Source organism: Camarhynchus parvulus, chromosome 1 (assembly GCF_901933205.1).
Source record: "Camarhynchus parvulus chromosome 1, STF_HiC, whole genome shotgun sequence".
Lineage (NCBI taxonomy): Eukaryota > Metazoa > Chordata > Aves > Passeriformes > Thraupidae > Camarhynchus > Camarhynchus parvulus.
Genome location: NC_044571.1, coordinates 29233974 through 29258059, shown reverse-complemented (window position 1 = coordinate 29258059; position 24086 = coordinate 29233974). Strand labels below are relative to the sequence as shown.

The window sequence follows — 24086 nt, the reverse complement described above, 5'->3', positions numbered from 1 at the left end:
GGTTTTTGCCAAATTTTCTAACCCAAGTACCTGCATTGTTACATGCTTAGCTCTGACATGCAAATACTGACGCTCATACATATGTATGAATATGTCAGTGTCGGTCTTCAGCCGTGGATAGCTGTATGCTTGACTGGCATGTGTGTTGCTGATTACTTGATTCTTGGATTCCAATGATTTTTTGAGACAGCTGAAACCCCAATTTTTTTGCATTTTGTTTATTTAGTGAAATAAAAAAAAAAAAAAAAAAAAAAGGAAGAGAAGGCGAAGGTTGATTTAAGTTTGGAGGTTTGTTTTTTTCAAGGCTTTTTTTTTCCTTTGGCTTTGGTGTTTTCTCTTAAGCTGTGTTTCAGCTTGCAGCAAGTGGTTGGCCACCCCTACCCTTCTGGTTCCTTGCTTTCTTTTACACTATTCCAGAACATGTTTCATGCCTTCCCTCTTTCTTGTTTAGACTAAATTAGCCAATGAACAACCTGACCCAGCTGCTTAGCTGTTCCCTGATCTGCATTTTACTTCTTAATGAGCTCAGAGTGACAAGCTATTTAGGCTGCTTGTTCCAGCATCAGCTCTGACTCCATCTGTAACTTTAGTGCCACTTCTTTGTCAGCAATGCCAATTACAAATGTGTGCCTTTCTAATTTACAGCACTCTACTTATAAACGCCCACGCTGTGCTCCGTGTGTTCTCTCTTTGCTTCTACTGTTTGTAATCACCTGAGCAGACCTTCAGATTGTCAGAGCAAGGGTCTGCTACATGGCTGGCATTGATCAGCTATCTATAGCACCATATACAATTTGGCACTGCATAGATCATTTGCTCCCTTTCATCTGCCCTGAATTTGGAAAGCTCTGTCGGTTCACACGGGGTTCTACAAACCTGTCTGTGCGTTGATCCTTCTGTGAACTGGCAATCCTGGAGCAAATGTGTTCCCTTGCATATGATACCGCAATATGGGAAAAAGAATTACTTACTGTGCATCTGTAGGGATATATTATATTTTTCTTGGCCTCCTCTGCATTCATCTGCAGAAAAATCTTAAATATGTTCCTCTTTTGCCTGTGAGCAATAACTATAACTTGATCCATTTCTTTGTGTGTATTGTTAAAAATGCAGAACATCCTCAAGTCTCTGCTCAGGCAAATACAATATCAGTAAGCAGTCTCCATTTCTGCTGGTTTATAATAAGGCTTACTGAGTAGCTGAAAATGTGTCTGCTCTTTTCTGTTGCTGCTGCTGCTGTTGGGTGTGCATTGCTGGTTGACCAGTTGGTCTTCTGAAGAGTAAGACTCATATCTAGAAAGATGTTTCAGGGAGCACTGAAGGAAGCAATCTGTTTGGCTCCTTATCTTCTCAGACAGACAGTTCCTCAGATTTAATAGCTGGTGTATTTTAAATTAATTAAAATACATTACTTCTTCACGCTATTCATAATTTACTTTTTTGTTTTAACTTCATCATGTTCTGTTGCTGTTCTGATTGGTGGCTGGATATGAAAAGACCATTATTATCCCCAGCCATGCCAGATGATACGAGAGCACAATCTCAGACTGTCTGATTTCATCTGAAAGTTCACTATGAGTGGTTTTGCCACTAAATTTTTGCTCCCTGTTTGCACTATTTCTTAGTAACTGTGGAATACCCTCAATTGTTGTAAGCAGAGAGGAATGAGGGAAATCCCAAGAGGAACATCAGGTGAGTTATGATGTATATCTGTAAAGGTAGGAAACAAGGTTCCAGTAGTTACCAGGCTACATTTCTTTCATCAGATCCCATGTAGTACTTTCAGCTGAAATGACTGGGCATTAGCCAAGGTATTCCTGAAATTATTAAGCCCTTTATCTCCCATGGACTGTGGAAGTAGAATTTGGTTTGGTGTGCAGAACAAAGAAGCAGTAGTGAGCAACATTTAGCATCTATTTCTACATTATTGTTTTGTCTTCAGGGGAAAAAAAGTTGAGTCTGAGATAAAATGGTTACTTGCACGGTAAAAGTGTTAAAAGTTGTGTGTTGCACTCACATGCATAACAGTCAGAAACTGTAAACCAGAAAACCTGGTATTAGAAAGTTTAGATCTTGAGTCTTTAAAATTATAGATGTAGGTTGCTGAGTTTAAATGGCCCCAAGAATAAGGCAGTGTATGGACTGATTTTGAACCATTTATGATCTGTCTCTAATCACCCTTCCCTTATTAGATTTACTCAGTTTTTCAGGAAAACAAAACAATAGTGAACAAGCTGCTCAGCATTTAGATTCTCCTGAACAGCTGATAACTAGACCGTGCAGTTTGTTTAGATTATTAAAAATGCTACCAAATTTTCAAGTTTTATCAGAAATTCTATTTCAAATGTTTTTGCAGAGGGTAAATATCATTGGGAAAAAAAAAAAAAAACCAAAGCCTGACACGTACAGTGAACATGGTGGAGATCTGAATATCATATCTCATTTTTTGTATTAAACAAGCATAGAAAAGTGTAATAGTAAGTGATGGTGGTGGCCAAACCTGTGACTTTTAGGTTTTAATACTGGAGGATTCAGTTTGTTTATTGTTTTTTTGAAGATTCCTCACTAAAAGACCAGAAAAGCTTTGAAAATTATGATCATAATTCTAAAGTAATACCATTAGAATTGGTGGGTTTGACTCAGGAAATTAGATTTGCTTTTATTCTTCTGTTTTGAGTGGCTTATGTTTTCTGAAAAGGAAGAATTACAAAGGTTTTAGTCTACTTTCCACAAGAGAGATTGTGCTGATGTGTCCAAGTGTCGCAGTAGTCACAGTAAAATAACTTCTTTTAAATTTACTAATTTGTAAGAAGGATTCTGTCCTGTAAGAAGATCCTGTCTTTATCCTTTTTTAAGTCTATTGCTAGTAAGAATTAAATAATTTATTTTAGATATATTATTTTAGCTGCAATAAGGAGATGTGATTCTCATCACAATGACTCTTTGCTACTCCTCCTACTTTTCCTCTCTCTAGGCTTTTTCAGGAAACATGCTTTGAGGACTGCCAGAGGACTGAGTGTAGAGGCGTATGGATCTTGTTTTGGCCTGACTATTCATCAGCCAGTACAACAGCTATGGGGCACATTTCCCAGCTAGAACAACTTAGGGCAGTCCTGAGGCTGCTCAAAGCAGCATTGGGGATGAACAGTCCCAAGAAGGATGCAGGAACTGTGACTGTCTCTGTCACCACTTTTCACTACTGCACTGAGGTTACTTTAGCCAAGGCAGGAAAATCTGGCAAGTGAAAAAATCCAGAGTGTTATAAATGTGTTATTTTCAAATAGTCACTTTTAAAATGCATAGGATCAAGATGTCCTTATTAATTTCCATTGATATTGCATCAGAGCTATTTTTTTAAGATTGGCCATTATTTCCCAACTTTTTACTTTTCCTTTTTCTTTTTTATACATTTTTTTTCTCGTGTGGGCTAAAACTAATAAATTAATGCATTTTAAGTTCAAAAACATGCATGACAATATTTTGGTTTTACCTCCTATATTACATATGTCATTGAACTTCTTGTAATTTCTGCATTGAACCTTATAACTTACAGCTTAGCTAGAACATACCTTTTTAAAAGCTATCCAGTATTGATTTAAGGACTCCCACTGAAAGAGAATCAACTATGCCCCTCAATAATTTACTCCAGTGATTAATTACCCTCAGTATTAATATTGTGCATCTTATTTTCAATATCTCTCTTTTTTAATCCAACATTTTCAGTGGGAAAGATGGGAGAGATTTTACACTGTTCTGTGGAGAACTGCTCAGCACTATATGAAGCAAAAATAGCGTTACTCCCTTATTGCTCCCTTACAGATGTAGCATTTCACCGGTAACACTTTGAAGCTCATTGAGACATACCTCTAAATAGGGGCTCAAACATGATATAAGCCCCTATTACCTCGCAATGAATGCCAGAGAAATACTTTTACATGGGATATGGAGAGTGAGCTGTTGTGTGTATCAGGGGGCTAAGGCTGCAGGTACATTTACTCCCTGGCCTGTATCAAGTAACCTCAAGGAGGCAGAGGTTAAGTCCTTCCCCTAAGTGCACGTCTGAAAATAATGTGATTGTAAAGGTTAGTTGGTAGACAACAGTTTTTCGGATAAAGATTTTTCATATATTTTCATAGAAGTCAACGTGGTGATGGAGATGACTGTAGGGTATCAGCCTCTCCCCCTAATTATGAAGCATAATTTTTAAAAGGAAATCAAAACTTTTGCTTATTTACAGGCTAAATTGAGGCAGCAAGAGTAGACACTGGTTAAGAATTGGTTGCATCGCCTTCAGTGCAGGCTAAAGTTTCTTGCTCGCAAATTAAACAGTACATTTGGTGTACATTTTTCTCTTCATTTCTTCATCTCCAAATGTGCTTTAGTCTTAACCTAGAGGGACCACCTGTGAGTGAGAGGGTAGTTTAGTCTCCATGCTTATTCACTCCTTGGTCTCTCTGCTGAGACTGTCAAGCCAAGAATGCCAATTAGTTCAGCATTAACAAGCCCCTTTATGTGTTCTATTGGGCCTAAGAATTGACAGCTTCAATTCTGAATTTCCTTGGTTATGTGGATTTATGTTAAATTCTTGTTTCTCATGAAAATGCTCTCAAGCCTCTAGTTGGGCTGTAACTAATTGTTTCAGAATTAAAAGTGGGTGCAAATGAAAACCTGGTCAGGTTACCCTTGGACTTGGATACACTATCAAAGCTAATCTGTACAGATCTTGCTTAACTGTGTTTACAGTGCTCCTCTGAAATATTTTTTTTTTGTCTAAAACTGTGAAAGGTCTTAGTTTTATACTGATGGACATGCATATGCCTGATCCATGAGCAAAGAGTGGAATTTGAAGCAAGCCCTGTTCAGAAACAAATTTTGAAAAAGGGAAAGAATTTTAAATGCATGCACTATATAAACTGCCTTGTACATTTGGTTCGATGTTAGCCCATGTCTGCAAAAGCACTGCAAGTGCTGGCTACTTATGGACTATATAGGGTAGTTGTACTTTCTCCTATGCCACCCCACATGCTTAGGAAGATGTATGGGTAAACTCCAGAAAACCATGTTACCTCACTTTTAGTATTCATCATGCCCTCTTAAAAGCTTTCATCATGAGAACAGCAAAGCGAAAAAAGAAAAAGGAAAAAGAAAAAAACAAAACTGGTGGTGATTAAGCTACTCTATTGCTGAGATCACAGCATGTCCCAGGATCCTGTATTTTCTCATTGCTTCCCTGTGCCAAGCCCTTCCATTGAGTTCTTTTACTAGATGTAACAGGAGTGAATTTTTTTTTTTGCATAGGTTCTGACCCTTCCCAGGGTAAAAGTTTATGACATAGATCCCCATGCTTCACAGTTACACCAATATGAAATAATTTATAAGTGCCTGCAAAAAAAAGGGCAAAATCAGAGAGATTGTTTCTCATTCTGCTTTTCCATTGACTGTACAACAGTAGTCAGCATGCCTGAAAAATATCTCTATGCATGTTGTTTATAGCTCTGTTGCATTAGTCAGCTTCCTTTAATAAATCAGATACAAGTTGTGACATGTTGTTAATTCGATCACTAATAACCTGCTCAAATTGCAAATCTATGTCAGCAGGTTGGTGTTGATTAAGTCATAGTCACTACTAACATATTGTTTTAAATGACTGATAAATTTTATTTGCTGCAGTGATAGACTGCCTGCTCTGATGTATTTGGTTGTGGGCTTGTGGGGGATTTTTGTTGCGGGGGGCTTTTTGGTTGTTGTGCTCTTTTTTTTTTTGTCTCCTTGTAAGCTTAGAAAAATGACACAAATGGCCCTGAGGTGGTCCTCTAAAGGCCTTTCTCTTCCTCCGTTTGCTGCAAAGAGAGCTGGTAGCCACTAGAGGGGAGGAGACTGCCGGCTTTACTGAGCGCTCCAGCTACAGCTTGAAGGTGCAGAGGCTGTCACCAGACTGGTTGCCCAACGAAATGGTTTAAAATATGTTACGAAGGTTAGTAAAAAAATAAAAATAAAATGTTTTTCCCTCATGCCCCCACTTCCTTTAATGCATTTGAAATATTAGCTGCTCAGCACATGGGCTATCTTAGGAGGGTTACTATCTCAGGTGATAACTGGGGGAGGGAAGAAAGCCTACGGTAATAAACATTTAAAATGTTACGTCTGAAGGTAATGTGTTAAATCTTTCAAGGCAAATGTTTAATTTTCTATGCAAGGATGCTGGAAAATTAGGGTGTAGTCTAGGAATAACAGTCATTTATTTCCTGTGTGAAATGAGAAGTTTTGATTTTATGTGTTCGAAGTTTCCAATCATTCTGTCCATTCCCCTCTTCCCTTCCCCCCCCCCAAACTATTGATGCTGAACAAATGTCTAAACTAGTAGAAAACTTAAGTATCATTCTTACAAACTTTTTGAAACATATGATCTGTGTTATATGTAACCAAATCTAAGCCAGAATAGCAGAAAATCTCATTTTATCATCTGTAGATAGATAAATATATATTTCTTTTTATATATATACAGTTGACCTTTTTATTTTATTTTTTAAAACAGAGTAAAATTCTTGGTATTGTTAAAGAGCTATAATGTAGAACTGTAGCTTGTTACACTTACTCTCCTGAGTGTAATTGCACTAAGATCATTCAGTTTCCATTTGGAAAGCCAGTGGCAATTACTGGAATACAATGTATCATGCATTTGCTCACTGGATATAAAACGTATATACTAATTCGCAATAAAATGTAACAGCTGTCAGTGCATTTTCTGCTCTGTTACTTCAATAAATTGGAACTCTGACTAGAAAATGGGAATATTGCATTTTTACACACTCCGTAATGTGTTTGCTTTTTGCAAATACAATTTATTTTTTTCATGACAAAAATTGTGGTTTGTTATTACTGCTAGTGGATAAATATTCTTATATCAGAATGAATTACACATGGTATCTGTAAAGAAGTAGTAATATTTTCTGCTTTTTATTGTAGCCTGTCTCCAGTAAACAAAATGCACTTAACCTACTTCTGTCATATATTGGGTATTTTTTTATTTTATTTTATTTTATTTTTTAGCATGGCAGTGGTTGAAGGATAGCGGGAGTGTATTTTACCCTACCTTTGCAGTTATTTGAGTAACTGGTTAACATTTTATGGCAGACTTAATTCTCTCTTGGATTTATTTTTATTTTTATAAATATATATAGAGATAAATAGTTCTGGAAGACATTTATTAACCATGACTCCTCACATTATGAACTAGTGCATCTGAGTTTTATTTAAGATAAAATGCCTGCACATTTGTGTAATTTTGTTACTTGAGGTCAGACTTTTCACAGATAATTAGCCTTTTACACACTGTGAAATCAACCTGCATTGGTTATTTGGCTAGACTCTTTGCTTCTGTTCTTTATTTCCCAGAAGGTTAACGTGCTGAAAATCTAGCTGCAAGCACATAGTACTGTCTCTTTGTGTTGCTAATTATCCCGTTGCATAATTATTAATATCAGGAGCAGGAAGAGGAAACAAGCACACCAAATAGTCATGAATGCTAGTGTTCTGGCAGGAAGCTAGTCCTGCATTAATAAAATGTGCCTGTGCCAATATCACAGAAGATAGGAGCGTTCCTTGTTAAGGATCATTTATTAACTGAGATCATCTTTTAGTTCGCCTTGGGGTAATGACTAATGTCAATGGCAAATTTCACAGTTGTCTAGAGAAATGAATTAAATTTGTAATAAAAAGCCCTTCGGCTTGTTGTACATGTTCATTTATTGGAGTAGTTGAACTAGGAGAACTGTAAGGCAACCAAGAACATTGGCTTAATTTTCCTTACATATAATAGTGACCTTTAGCTTCATATTGAAAAAGTTACCTATTATAGACTGGTAAATTAAATGAGAAGTTCCTCTAATGCAAAATAAACTAAGTGACTGAGCTAAGTTAAACGGCCCTTGAGCTTATGAGGTTTTTGGCAGAAACAAATTCTTTTTTTTGCTACATCTGTTCAGCACCAGCCTTCTGAAGGTGGTTTGGTATCTAATCAGTCGGATAAAGTATTACAAACTGGGATGCTAAGAAGTAGGTAGAAGCTCATCCTGTAGGATACCAGGATGATTACAATCTTGGGACAGTACAGTGACAGTTTTCACACTGAAATTGTGGGTTTTTTTGAAAACTTTCAAATGTTCTTTACATGATATCTTTTATATAAAGTCAAAGCAACCTGCATCTATTAATAAAAAGGATGTGTTGGAGTTTACTTTTTTTAAAATTTATGTGCACTGAAAAACAGAAGAAAGTTTTAAATATTGTCACCGCAGAGAGTAAATATGAAATTTACAGGAAAATATCAAAATGTAAAGGGAAATGGCATGCACCACAGCACAGATGGAGCGAGAATTATAAAATTTCTCTTTTTCTAGGTCAAAGGACAAGAGAATTTTTTGACTTTGGGGTGTATATATTTTAGTTTTAGGAAAAATGATAAGCCCTGTCCCACCACCAATTTAATACGGACTGTGTCTAACGGTTAGTGTGGTGGGTTTCTCTCTTTCAAAGAGAGACGAGACACAAGAAAACACAAAAAAAGTATGTGGCAAATCCCAGCAGACAGCAAGAGAAAAATACTGTAGATGTTGAAAGGAAATGGAGGTGGGAATACATTTACTTTGCCATCAAGACCTAGCAGGGCTCAGGATGTGCTTTTATGGTGACTCCCTGAAATCATACTGCAGTGCTTGGAAAATGGACAGAATCAACGCAATAGTGCTGTCTTACTCTGCCTGTTTTTCAAAGTTCATGACAGAATTGCAGCACCAATGTTTTCAAAATCACTTTTCTGTTTGTACAACTACTCCATTTAATTCTAAGTAATGGGTGCTTTGGTGTGATCTGCTGCTGGAATCCTGTGTTTATTTCCATCAAATTTAATATGGCAATCATTTAGCTTATTTACTCTGAAGGTTTCTGAAGTTTTAAAAGTTTTGTAGATGTGAAATTTCCTTTCTGCTCCATTCAACAGGATAAAATAACTTTTGGAATTCTAGTGACTTTAATGGATGCTTTCCCCATAAAATAATATTTAAAATATATTTTCATGTGAATTAAAGGATGTTCTTACTATAACTGATGAGGCTGAGCAAAAAAAATTGGAATGACTAATAAAATAATGAAAATACAACTGTTAGTATGAATTCCTAATGACCCCCAATGCAAACCATAAGTTGTTGACACACATGCAGACATAAGAAGATTTTACAGAATTTTGGCAACTCTTGACTACAATATTGTTGTGTGACCAAGTCAAGATTGAATTATTTCAAATGTAAAATTAGGTTGAGGAAAGGTTATAGTCAAGTGTAATATCCAGAGATTGTAATACATCCACAGGGAGTCAGTGTTGCTGGGGATCTTTTTTGCACCAGTCAGTTAATGGACCCAAACTAGGGAGGCAGAAAATAGGGAGTTAAATGCAGAGGTACAAAGCTGCTAATGGTTACTGTTTATTTTTTCTGACAGAGAAGGTCAACTTTAATTTTGTATCTGTCACATGCCTGAATTCTAATGTATCATGTTAGCAGCTTTTAAGAATATTCCGGAGATGGTTACCAGAAGATAATGCAGAAATGAAGCATGGTGGTATTCGCAGGTGGGGGAGGGAAAGAGCAGGTTTCCATTGTCCTTCAGTGTAAATCATTGTTAAGTTTAGTGGGACAGCTATCTCTCTTTAAAGTCCAGACTAATATTCATGGCACTGACAGGATGATAACTAATTGAAGAAAAATTGTCACCTACATGGCTCTGAGTAAAATCTAAAAGTTTAGCTTTTATTCCATTTTGAAATCCAGAAAAAACACTAGAGAATATCTTTTTCTTCAGCAGTAAAAAAAGGTTTTGCTTAGCCGTATGCAGTGAAATTGCATTTTTTCACTCGCAAGAATGTACAGTAGCAGGAGACTTTCATTTCAAAAAGGGTGCTCTAAAATCCAGCCGTTGAAAGTTGTGAATATGGTAAGCAGCCCTGTGTTTTTTAAATAAATATTCTAATGCCTGTTCAGAATGTGGGGATGGGCATGTATAAAAAGTGTGGTTTGAATAAAGTTTTCAGTATGTTGATTTAAGTGAGGATTTTGTTTGTTTTTTAAGGAAAGAAGAAAAAAGTGTAATCAAATCTAAAACTTGATCTGAGTGACAAAAATATTCTAATTTGGGAGTTAATAAAGACAGTGATCATATACAGGTACTGATAAATTTCAATATGCAGTTCTATGAAGAAAACAAAGAAATTTTTTTATGTGTAAGGAAAAGGAGAGGAACTCATACATAATTTTTTTCCACAACTTTTTTTCTTTTTGAGGTGGTGTGTGACCAATAATATAAAATCTTTAAAAAAAACTCAATGAAAGTAATGTCCCTCTAGCCAGAAATATGACAGTGTAATTATTGCACAATTAAATGAAACAATTGAATATATATTTTCTTAAAATTCGAGTGCTGTCATCAGCATTTACAAACAATACCTGTAGTACCTGCAGCACATGTCAAAATGTTTCAGAAATTTCGATGTAAGGAATATCTGAAATTTGGGCTATTGTTACTCAAGTCAGCCAAATATGGATTTAAGTAGCTAAGTTTCAAAATGCTGGCTCACTTTTGGGTTTTTTTAATTATTTTATTTTTTCTTTTTTTTTTTTTCAATTTTATTAGCCTTTTAGGAAAAGATCTTTCCTCTCTGCTCTGTTTACTTAAAATTAATTTTGTATTTTCTACCAAGAGGCATATTGTATTCTGGATTTGTTTTGGTGTTTTGGTTTTCATTTTTCCACATTTGTAAACTGTAGTATTTACTTTTCACAGCCTTAGATGACCAAGAGATACAGCAACATTGGAGAAATAAAGCAGATATGGGTGGGGTTCTCTAAAACAAATTCATTTTCTCTCTGTGCATTTCTGTGCTGTGGAATAGACTTTGTGCTTATTCACACAGAGGGAGTTTAGAAATGTTTTTAGAAAATGCAGATGTGTAAGGCATTCTTAATAAGGATGGGAAAAGAGTTTGCACTCCCCTTTTAACCACTCTCTCACCTCAGCCCTTTTCAGCATGTAACCTTATTCTCTGTGGGATTACTTGGATGAAAACCAATTAGAGAACTGCTCACACAATATAAATGCATACAGATTAGTACAGATTGAACGGTACCAATGCCAACTAATCATACAGTATATAAAGTCCTAAACAATATAGATATTAAGGAATGATGGGGAAATGGACTCATATTGTTATAAAACTGAGCACAAAATGGAAGCAGCAGAAAACTATTTATTTAAATAATAAATAAAGTATAGGTTTTCTTTTGCCCCCCCTTTTTTCCCTTTGTGGCAATCTGCCCATAGACAAAACTAAGTGTACCAAAGAAAAGTCAGCCTACATGTTTTCAGGGTATTCCCCACGCCTTCATGGTAATGTTACTTTATTGCTGCTGTTTTCCATCCTTTAGCTAACCATCCCCTTGATAAACTCGAATGCAGAGTTTATTCTCCAGCTGGGATGAGAATGAGAAAATGGTCTCCTCTGATGTGGATGCTGATTCCATACAAAGGTGTCTGGGAGGGACAAATAGAGACTGTGAATATAACTGAGTTATTTTAATGCATGGCCCCCAAGGACTGTGTGACCTGAAGGGTTTGTTATGCTGAGGGAAGCCTGCAAGAGGATGACTGCAGAACCATGAGATCAGCCATTGTTTCCTTTTGCGCTGGTGCTGTCGGTTCCTGACATTCCAGGAAGGATATTTTGAGGAAAATATAGTAGTTTTTTCTCCTCACAACTGTTGCCCAGCAATGGTAATGGAATGATGAAAAAATGCAAGTCTCCTTCAGGTTTCATGCTGTCTTCATACTACAATGTCTGTTCTGATATGCTTACAGCTTTGGTCATTTGTTCTTCCTTTACTTTTTATTTATGTTTTTTTTTTCTGTTAGTGTAAATAGGAAAATGTTTCAACAATTCAACTCTAAGCTTTCTGTTGAGCAATAAGCTCTTCCTACCTCCTTCTTCTGATGTTTCTTTGCTATATATAATCACAGTGAAACCTGACTTTTTCAAGTAATATCATAGACAATTATCATTCTGTTTCTAATTGGAGTCATGTGAGGTACCTGTTATTTACTTTCATACTGGAAAAGGTTTTTAGTCCTTGAAAAACATTTTGGCAACAGTGTTGAAATAATATGACAGAATTTTGAGTGTCTTGCTTCATAACTGCTCCTGGGCATTTGTCTCACTGATCTCTTAGCTGCTGGACTGAATTGTCCATTTACGATTATACTGAAAGTGACAGAGTAAGGAATCTATCTAGATATAGCTACAAATCAAAAGAAACACACATAAAAGAACTGAGTCATACTCAGTTTGGAAAAAGAAACTCTTAACATAACTAAAGGAAGTGGAATAGTTTACAGGAGGGTTTGGTGTGTACATTGGTCTTCTCCAGAACAGCTGTCATTTTTAGATCAGCAGTGATTATGCATTGAGTCTTACTCTGAAAGTGTTTACTATAGCATTCAGGAAAAAAAAGGCTAATTACTATAGTCACTCTCTGTACTATATAGTGTCTGTTTTTCTCTAGCTTCAAAGGAGAGAGAAAAGAAGTCCTTCCTACCATGGTTGTTACATAATTTTAGCTGGATTTTTGTGTTCAACTTTTGATAGAGATGTGCAGGAACTCAAATGCCTGCATTTATTAAGCTCTAACTGCTCAGTTCTGTAGCTGCAATCCAGAGCCAAATCCTGACTGTATGCTCAGATACTAATTATGTCCTAAAAGGAATGCTGGATTGGCCCTTGTGCGTGTGGCACCCTCATCAGATGATGTCTAGGTGCTGTAATTTCCTTAGCTGAAGTAATCTAATAATGATTTCCATATCATGAAAGAAAGTCACTTTAGAAGTGATGGAGAGAAAGCAAGAGCTAGCAAAGATTAGTAGCCAAGCAGCATGACTCCTTAGTGTTACAGAGCAGGAGAGTGCAGCGAGGGCCTAATGTCTCATATGACTTCATGCAATCCACTCCTTCCTTCCTGGCTTGCCTAAGTTTTGGGGACTTCACTGATTGCTGCTTTGGTAGAACCTTTCATTTCAGACCTCAAATGAAAATACACACAAGCAAATGTGACCACTATGTTGGAGCTTCTGGATTTTGCCTGGAGATGGAATCACTGGGGTTATTCATGTTGAGTCTCAGTGAATTTGAAGGAATACTGACCTTTTCCAAGAAAAATTCAGACCTGATCATTTGAACTTTTAGAAGGAGTAATTTTTTATTATTAATATGAATAAATTCTCAGATTTTCTAGAACAAGATTTATTTTTTTCTCAAATGCCTTTCATTGCCATTGCCTTAATATTTCCCAGCTCCTTGGTCCAGATGCAGGAAGGAGCCAGCTATCTCCATTGCATTGCTATGGAGTGAAAGATCCTGACCCTCCTCAAAAGGCAAAAATGTGTCTCTTCAGTTCATCTGAATGTTTAAATCATATTAGGGAAAAATAATAATTACTATAATAATGAACACTGAAGATGAAAATTTTTGATTTAAAGCATTTTGCTGCATCACTATAACTCAAAGTAAGCACAATCTGAAAGGAATTATCAACATATACTAAGCAGGAAGGACTATGTTATACTATTGGTCCCTGAAGATTTATTCTTTTTTCTTATCTGTCACAGATTTGTCAAGGACCAGTGAGGGAACTGAGGTATCACCAGTCTGAAGTGTTTAAAATAGCGAAAAACCTATTAGGTCATCCACTCCTCCCTTCTTCTAGGAGAGGTTTGTTACTGATAGTGTGGTCTGAAGTGCTTTGTCCACTTCAATTTTTAATGATGCTTGCTGCTGTCTAGAAGTTCTGTCAGGAGAAACAACATCCTACAGAAAAAAATACCCTTCAGTGGACAAAGACTACTAATTTAGGAAATTAAAAGGAAGTTAGAGGTTTTGTGTGAGCTTTCTGAAATCTCAGAAGGCATCTGCCCAGAAACAGTGAAAAAAAGTCTGGGCCAACAGTGGGAAGATGTCCACAGCTCTTAAACATAAACCATAAATGATAGCAGAGCATTGATTTTTTAATAACAATTTTTATGTTGTTCTATAAAAATGTATTGTAGGAAAAAAGTAAGGGATGGAGGGTTGCATTTGAGTGGATAAAGGAGAAAATTAGCTGCCAAGGGTAATAGAATCTGTGCAGTACAACACTATTTCTGTTTCAAGCAGAGAACGGTGTAAGAAAGCAGCACAGTGCTTACTGATTCATCTCAAAAACCATGCTGAATCCTGAAAACCTGCCAGAACTAACAAGATATCATGGGTGAATTCCTGTTCCCCAACAAGTGAGCAAGGATCTTGCCATTGACTTCCTTGGGGTTAGGATTTCACACAGTAGTTGAAATTTCTGCTGTGCGGTGTGGAGATGAGGGGTCACTGAGACTTTAACTCATGAATATGCACACACAGTGCTATACTGGGAAGTGAAACGTGGGCTCCAAAGAAACAGGGAGAAATCAGTCTGGGATGCTTTCTGTACCATGTCCTGACTGGGTCTCATTTCTACTGGGCTGATACTAATCCCAGACATTCCTTACGAATTTACATTCCAGAGAACAATAACCTACCTGAAAGACTGCATTTTCTCTAATTCCCTTTTAATATCCTGTTCATGTTCCTGAGTGTATAAGTAATTGATATGTTATTGTTATGCTTAGATTTCAGGGATATTTTTGAGTGCTATCTTCAAGGAAGTGTGTCAGGGCATCATGTGAATTGTGAAGGAAAGGAATGCCATAGCTGACTACCTCCTGTGACCACTAAACCTCTGTGCCATGCTCTTCCAGATTTCACTCTGTCATTGATACTGTCAGTTCCAGGCTTTCCTGCTGGTCATATTTACTATCCTAGGTTGTGGAGGAGGGGTGGAAAAACTACCCTCCAAATAGTATAGATCTTACTCAGTGGGAATTCTGAAGATCAGGCTGAAGACCTTGAGTGGATTAGTGGTGTACACCTTAGTAGACGTGATGCTGCATTTTGTGCTCTTTGGAGCATCTGCATGTGTTGGAGCATCTGTATGTGCCTTGGATACTTTTGTAACACTTACAGCATTAATTTTCATTGAGATCATTCTCATCTCTCAATTTAATAATTTAGATTTAATATGAAAGGAATTATAGATATGGCCTCCTAGTCAAATTGTGAAAAATGTTCAGCATATATGTTCATGAAAACCCCACATTTTTATAGATTGTCCACACTCAATACTAGACAACTTTGAATAAAGAAAAAAATAGTCTTTGGAACAGTAGAAACAGTGCATTTCTGAGTATAAAATATTGGAAGAATATTGACTCAATCTGATTTTTCTTCATCATTTTCAAAAATGATCCTTGTTTTTTACTATTTTATTCCCCACATAAAAATATGAAAAAATACTGTCCATTTTCATATGTTTCTGGTACCCTGGGAAGAGTTGAGCAGAGCATTTTCATATTAGAAAACTCAGAAAATATACATCAGAAGATATAGTATCCATCAATAACTGAAGATAACGATTTAAAAAAAAAAACCAAGAAATTCTCAGCCAATATTTGTTATTCATGCTAAAATTCTGCTGTCTTTATCCATTTTTTCATTTCTATACCAGAAAAAAATGTTTAGCAGTTTTAGTCATCCATAAACACTCCTCACCCAAAACATAGCGCCACTATTGGGAGATCTCTATGCAAAATACCAATCTTGCTATATAGCTTATTTTCCTAATAAATTTTGCAGTGGTATAAAGAAAATTGGACCACATTTGTTACTTGTCCTTCCTCAAGGAAACACAGCTTTTTAGATTTGTGGAGTGGACACCAAGGAAGAGAATGGCCCTGTAATGTAGTTCACCACTTGCTCACCACAGGAAATTTAGGATGGCTTCCTTTAGAGCAGTTTACAGTATAGATATGACCTAGGTCCCTTAGGTAGCTGGACAGGTTTCTACCCTGAAGTCATTAGTAGAATTAGTAGAATAAGAGCTGACTAGATCTTGTTCATGCTGAAGTCTCCTGCTGGAGGTGATAGTCTTGTAAACGTCGGTATTGCAGAAGAAATACCATGGGTGAGCCTGTATCTGAGGACAGAATAAAAATACAGATAGTTGGCTTCAGCTGGCTTTAATTCAAGTCATTGCTCCCAAATGTCCAGTAATGGCCACCTACTGATCCTGGTCCAGCTGGCAGCATGTGCATATAAAGGTCTCCGTGGAGACAAACAGCAATTAAATCCCAGAGAGAGAGAGGGAGAGAGAGGCAGAAAGCAATTGCTGTTGAAGAAGCTAATACTGGGAAATACCACAAAACCAAGTTTCTACTGCAGGTGTAACATTATTTCTTATAGGATTCATTCTGCATGCACCAAAGTAGAAAACACTGATCTCCTAAGCATATTGGGGGGGAAGAGAGCTGGATATGATTTACACTGTTCAAGGCCACAGTGCCTGTGCTACTGTGGTGGAAAGACATATGGTGCTTGCTTGAAGCAAGCCGAATACAAGCAGAGGTCAGTCTTGCACTGGTGAACAGGATCTTGCATGTGGATATACGGTGCTACTGGAATTCAGCAGTGGTTAGCACAGCTTGCTTTTCCATTGTGGACATTGTAGAATTGGGGTTAAAAGATGCAACTGTGCTCATCTCTGGAGAGGTTACCCTGAAAAATGTATTTGTTTGCAGCAGTGATGGTATAATTTCTGTTATAGGAGCCTTGTGCCTTTGTTAAGAGTTTTTATTTCACCAAAATATGATTCTTTTAGACACTGCATTCTCATGGTATTTAAAGGAAATAGAGTGAGTTAATGCCCAGGAAATTCCTTCTTAGAGAATGGAATTTACTATTTTGGATATTTACATTAATATATTCTTTTTTCTATTGAAGTGTCTCTGAAGGAAAAACCATCCTGGAGTGAAATGTTATTTACCTATATAGAGGATTTTTACAGGAATTTTGTTTTCAGGTGCATTGACTCAGCCAGCTTTTCTGTTGGTTAGCATTTGGATTTTGTTGAAAAATCTGAATTTATGTCTCTATTTCTCATGCACTCTCTAAGTTTAACTCACATAGAGCCAGTAGATGGTAATTTTGTTTCCATCCTCAAACAGTAAAAAATAACCTCTTCGCATTAAGATGACTTTGCTTTTTTGCAAAGATGTAGTACGCAGGTCAAAATCAATATGTATCCAAATCCTTTGTGGCAAGAAAAGATGGATAAAATGCTTTGAGACAAAATTTTAAAAACAAACACTGTAATTAGCTTTTATTTAGTCTTTTTTTTTTAAGACAATGATTTTCATTTCATATGGAAATGTAGATTTCTTCAGAGTAATTTCATGTTCTTTTTGGTTTAAAGCAACTTTTTTCCTTTGATTACTGAAATATGCAGTTCTCTCTATTTAACACGTAATATCAAATCAACATACTTCCCCCTTCCTTTTTTTGCTGATGACAGTCAGCAGAAATCATGTTCCAAAGTGCCCTGAGAACAAGGACATTGATCTCAAGTGAGACTCTTGTGCCACCTTCCCCTTGTCACTTTCAGCTGTAATTTGTTAAGATACAAGCTCTAAATTATTAAACACTTTATAAGTATAAATAATTCAGCAGTCAACAAATAAAGTGACAGCCCATTAATCAGTTCCTGTTCATGTACATAGGTGGCATGCTGTGGTCTGCGGTGGGCTATGAATTCTGCTGAAGTCCGTGAGGTTTTCAGCACTGCTGCTTCTTCTCACATCAGGAAAAGGTTTGTGTGCATCTTCTAGGTTTGTCATTTGTTTGCACAAAATCCAACCAGTTCCTGCTAAACTCTAGGGAGGCTCAGTGGTGAATTGAGTCTTTTATTGTATGAGACCACATTGATATGCACTCTTTCCTTCTGGCCTGGGTTTAAATCTTTCAAGGGCCAGCCCAGCTTAGAAACACCAGAAATCCAGCAGTGCCTGTAAGCGGGAATACTGCAAACTGACATGGTCCATGTGGCAGAAGGAACACCTCTTTGCTATTTCAGGCAGCACCTGAACAAGAGAAGCAGTGTGTAAATCAGGCTGAGATTCTTGTATGCTGCCTATAAGGTCAGCAAGCATCCCCTCCTCAGGATTTCAGTAAAGTTCTTGTCAAACACAAACAGCATGTAACAATGAAAGGCTGTTTTCAGAACATCACATATTCCAAATCCAAAGTATTACTGGGGTTTTTCAGTACAAAGGTGGCCTATTTCATACACCTGAAATTCCACCGAGAAGCCATTGATGGACACAAAGGTGGCACAAATATCCTCGTAAATTTTTATCCTAATATGTCACAAAAATCTAGGTAAACCTGTGTATGAGGATTATGCTCTGTGCTTACACATGATGTTATTTTGGGGAGAAAAAAAAGAAAAGAAAAATTCTCTGGAAAGTGTTTTAAAAAATGCTGTATGAATTTTTGTGTTTTTAAATCACTGTTTGACAAACATAAATGTAGAGTGAACGCCTTTAAGTCTTCATTTTCAACACCGCAGGTGTTGCAAATTTGGATTGGCAGTAAAAAGTTTCCTCAGGAAGAAAGAGAAAATGGTTGTTTAACAGCTTTCCATTCTCATCTTGCATAGAAAGCCTGGGAAATTCTTGTTGTAATGGAGAGACTACAAAGAGGCAACTGAAATGATCCTAAGTCAAGGATCAATCCATCACACATAGGAAAAGATTATGTATGTGTCAATCTCTCTTGCTTTTTGATGCAGAACAAATGGATGTTACCCTTTGTAAATGGTTTATATGAATGCCAGTGCAGCGTTTTAATAGAACAGGCCAAGGACAGGGAGACCTCAGACTTCAGCACAGTCAGGGTTTCTTGCTGGATAAAGCACTAGACTGGAACTCGCAAGACCTAAGTTCTGCTCTCACCAAGCTGTTAGATGACCTTGAGCAAGTCACTTCACCCCTACACAGCACCCTTATAAAACTGTGATAATGATATTGACCTCTTTGTTACAAAAGTGTGAGGTCTAGTGTTTAAAAGTCCTGCTTAAGAGCAAGTGGTGGTGTCACCCTGTGTGTAGTTGGAACTTGGATGAGACAATTTTTGGACGACACACATGCAAGTGAAGGGATTCTAAATTACACTGGTGATTTAATTTGCATAAGTGCTTGAAGAGAGAAAAGTGAGCACCTGTGACGAAGCTGGTCTGAATAATATATAGTAAGTAGGTGCAATGGCAGTAACAAGAAAATAATGTGGTTCAGAAACTGAATATGAAAAATGACAAGCAACTGGCAAAGGAAAGCTTTCACTGAAAGGAATGTGATTCTGTGGTGAAGCTGGGATGCAGATTTTCTAAAAAATAAAACAATTTGAATTTTTTTTTTAGAGTGGGATCGTATTAAACCTGTGAAATTCTCACATGTAAATAAAGATTAGGCTCATCTCTTTGCTGCAGTAGGATGGATGCAGAAATCTATTGTCTGGTGGAGAACTTACTGGGACATAGGACTGTTTATTGCAAAGTCAGAGCATCACAGAGCTAACTGAGGGTGAGGGAAACGTATATGAGATATAACTTTTCTGACTATTAAAAGATAGTCTCTGGTCAAGGGATCAGGTTTCTGGATAATGAGTGCTTTTAAGGTCTGCAAGGTTAAGATGATGTGGCATCAGCTATATATAAAATGCTAGTGCTGCCACTTGAAGCAGAGCTCAAGGTGAAAGTTAAAACTGTCATGGAACAAGGTGGCTGAAAAAAGTTGCAAGGCCAATTGACTGGATCAGCAGTATGGTGGCAGTTAGAAAGACAGGCAAACTGATGATCTGCATCAATCCAAAGGACCTCAATAGCATACTAAAGTGCTTATACTGTTCCCTGCCAACAGTCACTGAAATATTGCCAAATCAAGCGAACACAATAGTCTTTTCAGTCATGGATGCCAGAGATGGCTTCTGGCAAGCAAAACTGGATGCAGCAAACAGTTACTTGACAACTTTCTGGACCCTGTTTGGGTGCTATCAGTGGCTGACAATGCCATACAGAACAGAAATTGCTTGAGGGGGTACCAGCAGAGATTGCACACAGCCCCTGAGGGTTGTCTGCTGCAGATATCAGTGCAGATGACATTGTTTATACTCATGTGGGAGGGCAAGGATTGAGCTATGGCCAACCATGATCATAAATTTTCTCTGGTAGAGACAGGAGACAGCAAGAAAGAACAGTCACGAGCAAGCATAGGAATAGCTGTACCAGCTCAAAACAAAGCTTTCTAACCCCTGTTTCTAGTGGAGGCTGGTGGAGGAAGCCAAGAAGTACAGAAACATGTCAAGTGCCCAGTGATAATACCACAAATTTCTTCTACAGAGAAATCTGAGGAGCTAGAGATAGCTACAGAGCAATACACATCCTTGCACATTACCACTGCCATCTGCAGGACCGTCAGTAGCTTCTGAGAGGCATTATTTCCCCCTCTTTTTGCCTTCCCTTCCCTTCCCTTCCCTTCCCTTCCCTTCCTTCCCTTCCCTTCCCTTCCCTTCCCTTCCCTTCCCTTCCCTTCCCTTCCCTTCCCTTCCCTTCCCTTCCCTTCCCTTCCTTCCCTTCCTTCCCTTCCCTTCCCTTCCCTTCCCTTCCCTTCCCTTCCCTTCCCTTCCCTTCCCTTCCCTTCCCTTCCCTTCTCCTTTATGGGAGTCATGTTTGATGATTCTAATTTCCACAAACATCCCCAAATTCTTTTGAAAAATTCAATTGTCACTTTACATTTCTATTGTACAGAGGCCATTTTGATGCCAAATTTTTCCCTACAACTGTTGGAAAAGGTCTTATTATTTTTAGACATTTGGGAAGCTATTTATAAATGCCATTTGGATTGTCTTAACTTTTAAGAAGGCTTCAAGTTTTTGTTTCTTTTTTTTTTTTTTTTAATTTATTTTTTAATTTTTTTTTTTAATTTGAACAATGCTTCTACTTTTGAATAATTGAAAAATTAAAGAATTTTAAAATAATTCAATAGAATGCTGTAAGAAAGTACAGCATCTTGCATCTGCTTACCATCTGATAATGCTATAATTAAATTACTGACAAAGAATGGCTGTTATTTGGTTCATTATAGATTTTATTTTTTTCTCTTTGTGTGTGCAATCTTGTACAGAATCTTTCATTTTAGTAGATAATATTAATTTCTATTTATGTTTACTATAACATTATGTCTTTAATGTCTTTAAGCCATCCACCACCTGTATTTTACTTCTCTAATTTTTATTTTGTCCTCCTACATGATATTAAATACCGTTCTAATGAATTTTGACTGTGTTTTATGAATTTACATTTATTCAGTTTGAACAGGCTATGCTTACTCTTACCATAAGTATTTGATGTCAAATTTTTGAGATAAGGCTTGTTTCAGAATTAAGTTAAATACAACTTTTGCTGTGGATTGCTTCCCAGCTATTCCACGTGTCACCATCTAAATCATATTGTGCCTTGATGCAGCATTTACCCTCAAAATAAACAGGGTTGCCCCATTATTTTGCTTTCTGCTTTGTCATCAACCACTCTGAGCTTCCCTGCCATCTCCTTGGCTTTACCACAGATCTATGTAGAAGATAGAACAGTCTTCACTATTTACTTTTTTTCATTTGGGAATGCAGCTGGAGGGCTCTATTGGTGGGTATGAGAAACTTTTTGTTCTTACTTCACTTTAGGATTTTTAATGTGCTGACTTCCTTTTTTTATATGTGTGCTCATATTTCTGAAGACATTGTAAGAGAGCTAGAAGGAGGTCTTTTGCTAGAAGAATAACTCAAAACATTAAAGAAAGCTAAAATTTAAATGAGAAAAATCATCCAGAAACAACAATAAAAAGGAAAAAACTCCCAAACCCAAAATGTTAATATTGTTTCTGATTATCCTTTAAATAAATGCTCTCATTTTTGATAGATACACCAGTTTAATTTTTTTTAACCTAAAAAAAAAAGCCTTATTTAAACTATTCACTGCTGAATTCCCATTGTCATTGTCTTTGGCTTCTGTTGCACGTCGAGCCAATGCTTTCGGAGAACTCTTTATGGAGGATCCAACATGTATTTCCTGAGCTGTAACCACCAATTCTGAAAGCAGAATCACGTAGACTTCATTGGTATTCCCCAGATGCATTACCTTATATTTAGCCACTAAAGCCCAGCTGCCACCCTTCTGGCCACTCTTTTTTGAGAGAAGTGTTTGCAGCCCTCAACATTTGCACAGCTCAAAAAAAAAAAAAAACAAAAACAAAACAAAACAACAAAAAAACCCCAAAAAAACCACAAAAAACAAAAAAAAAAAAAAAAGGAAAAATTAGTATGGTCTGTAAAGTTGGAGATTTCAGTGTTCACACCCTTTTCTAGACCACTGATGATTTATGCTGGAAAAGAGTAGCACAAGCATCAGTTGATGGGACAACATCCTACTGTCTTCCATCTAGAAAATTAAAGAACATTTGGTCTATAAAGGTCTATGTTAGGACGTTTTCTTCCTATCCTTTAATCAGCTTTTAATCCATAAAAGACCCCCTCTACCAATCCTGCCACAGTTTAATTTCTTTAGTGATCTTTAGTGTCAAGGACTTTAGAAATGCAAGTACATCCACATTTCTGCTGACATTGTCAGCACAGTAGGATAGCAAGGTAGTATTTCCTTTACAGAAATCAAGCTATTTCCTTTGTAACGACCTTTTTTTCTTTTTTCTTTTTTCTTTTTTTTTTAAGTAGGGATGGAATCCTGCCTTTTCTAGGATCATTTCTTGAGACCTTTTTGAGGTGGGAGGTGCATTGGCAATCTGTCAGTCTTCTGCCACAGTAACCTTTCATAATATAGCTTACAGATGGCAGCCAAAAGTCCTGTAAATTCAGATTTAAGTTGCCTCAGAGCTCTTGGGCAAAGGCCATGCAGTTTAATATCTTGCTTCTTATATCAAATTGATATACCTAGTTCAACTTAATGCCTGTTTAAGATCTTGCATGAATGTCCAACACTAGGAACAAAATAATCACAGATCTACAGAATATTCTGACTTGGAAGGGACCCATAAGTGTCATCAAGTCCAAATCCTAGGACATCCAAAATATCACACTGTGTGCCTGGGAACATTGTCCAAATGCTTCTTGAGCTCTGTCAGGCTTGGTGCTGTGGCCACTTCCCTGGGAAGCCTGTTCTAGTGCCCAAACATGCTCTGGGTGTAGAACTTTTTTCTAATAGCCAACCTAAACCTCCCCTGACACTGCTTCAGGCCATTCCCTTGGGTCCTGTCACTGGTCACCACAGAGAAGAGATCAGTGCCCGCCCCTCATTTTTCCCTCATGAAGAACCTTAGACTGCAATGAGGTGTCCACTCACTCTCCTCCAGGCTGAGCAAGCCAATTGACCTCATTTTCTCCTTATAAACTTCTCCTTCATCATTCTTGTGGCCCTCCTTTGGATGTTCTCCAATAGCTTTATGCCTCTTTTATATTGTGGCACTGAAAGCTGTTCACATGACTCAAGGTGAGGCCACCTCAATCCCCCATCCTCTCCCTTGCCCAGCTGGTCATGCTGTGTCTGACTCCCCCCAGGACAGGGTTGGCCCTCCTGGCTGCAGGGCACTGCTGGCTCGTGCTGACTTACCATCCGCCAGGACCTTTCCATGGCACTGCTCTCCAACATCTCACTCCCCAGTGTCTCCATACACCCAGGGTTATCCCATCCCCTGTGCAGAATTCATCACTTGCCCTTGTTAAACTTCATACACCTGGTGGGTGCCCAGCTCTCTAATTTGTCTAAACTCTCCCTTCAGGGCTTCTCTGCCTTCCAGGGAGTCAATAGCTCCTCCCAGCTTTGTCTTATCTGCCAACTTACTTAGTATCCCTTTAGTCTTCTGTCCAGGTTGTTTACAAAGATGTTGAAGAACAATCTGTTTGATGTGAAATCAGACCCTGATATTTAAAATGCTTTAATTCAAAATTAATTAAGAAATAAAATTACAGAGGGAACTAAATTAAAGGGAAGGTTTCAGAACATAATGGAAAAGAAGTGATAGTGTTCATT

General features: G+C 37.4%; 1 long non-coding RNA gene across 1 annotated transcript in view; it reads left to right on the top strand.

Annotated features, from left to right (window-relative positions):
- The first annotated feature begins 5876 nt into the window (after positions 1 to 5876).
- Positions 5877 to 24086, top strand: part of LOC115909277 — a 34836-nt gene continuing 16626 nt past the window's right edge. The window contains exons 1-2 of the long non-coding RNA XR_004061140.1: positions 5877 to 5974; positions 17719 to 17807. This is a non-coding gene — a long non-coding RNA (uncharacterized LOC115909277). The remainder of the gene's footprint in view (positions 5975 to 17718; positions 17808 to 24086) is intronic.